The following is a 1,358-nucleotide window of genomic DNA, read 5'->3' as shown; positions in this document are numbered from 1 at the left end:
ACGGTTTTTTGAGGAAATTTTTTTGAAGGGGGTTTTGTCGGCGGGCATTTTTGGGGGGGGGGGGGGTGGGGCTCATGCACCCACTTGGTAAGAGGAGTTTGTCAGGGAGTAAGTTTAACTTTCATCACTAAAGCTAGGAAAATTTTTTTAGCTGTACAGCCATGTGTTAGTAGTTACAAATGATATTGTTTGCTATTTGATAGCTATTTTAATGTTTTCTTTTTTCCACCGGAAAGTCCATGTTTAAGTTTTGCTGAAGCTTACATAAACTTTGACAATTTACAAATGAATAAGTCTAAGAGAAATAGGCCAAAGGATATTTTGGAAATGATTTTGAAGCCCAGATATCTGGGCTGAAAGTAAGAAGATCAAATTTGCTGGGGTTGAAAAATCAATTCCATAAGTTTGGGCTGGGGAGGACCCAACTGATGAGAAAATTAAATCACAATATCCACAGACTAATAAATCTGAGAGCACAAAATGTGATGTAGTTGTTTCAGCACTTTATAACCCACAGCATACATTTAACAAGTAGGCCACAGATGAGGCACCAGGTAAACTCTTCTCAGTTTGTTTAACCTTAGTTTAGAGTTTAGCTTGGTACTCTGCTAATCCAAGAAGCAGTTAATCCTTCTATACTTGCTATCAAGATGAATTTTATATATAACAATGAAAATCAGATTTCAATGTGCATTGAAAATGCAAATACCTGTGCCCCATTTTTAGGAATTTCTGGTTTAATAGACAAGGAATGGGGCCTAGAATCTGCACTCTGAGCATGCATTCCACATGATTCTTTTTTTTTTTTTAATTTTTTGTTTTTTTTAAATTGTACTTTAGGTATTGGGGTACATGTGCAGATCATGCAGGATTGTTGCATAGGTATATACATGGCAATGTGGTTTGCTGCCTCTATCCCCCCATCACCTACATCTGGCATTTCTCCCCATGTTATCCCTCCCTGACCTCCCCACCCCCCACTGTCCCTCCCTTGGCTCCCCCAACAGACCCCAGTGTGTAATGCTCCCCTCCCTGTGTCCATATGTTCTCATTGTTCATCACCTGCCTCTGAGTGAGAACATGCGGTGTTTGATTTTCTGTTCTTGTGTCAGTTTGCTGAGACTTATGGTTTCCAGATTCATCCATGTCCCTACAAAGGACTTATGCCAGCAGACTCCACCCTGAGAAACTCTAATCTGGAACAACGCGTTAAACTTTTATTAAGTTTTCTGTACAGAGTAGGCACTGTGATAAATTCAAACAAAAGGCAATTTCTTTGTCATGAACACGCTAACATAACTTACAAGGCAGTATGCTGGGAGTGGTGCAGCCAGTACACATGGGAAGGAGCTAGAGGC

This window comes from Sapajus apella, unplaced genomic scaffold, assembly GCF_009761245.1.
Source record: "Sapajus apella isolate SASKATOON/1434 unplaced genomic scaffold, GSC_monkey_1.0 scaffold2, whole genome shotgun sequence".
In the NCBI taxonomy this organism is placed as follows: domain Eukaryota; kingdom Metazoa; phylum Chordata; class Mammalia; order Primates; family Cebidae; genus Sapajus; species Sapajus apella.
This window is presented reverse-complemented; position numbering follows the sequence as displayed.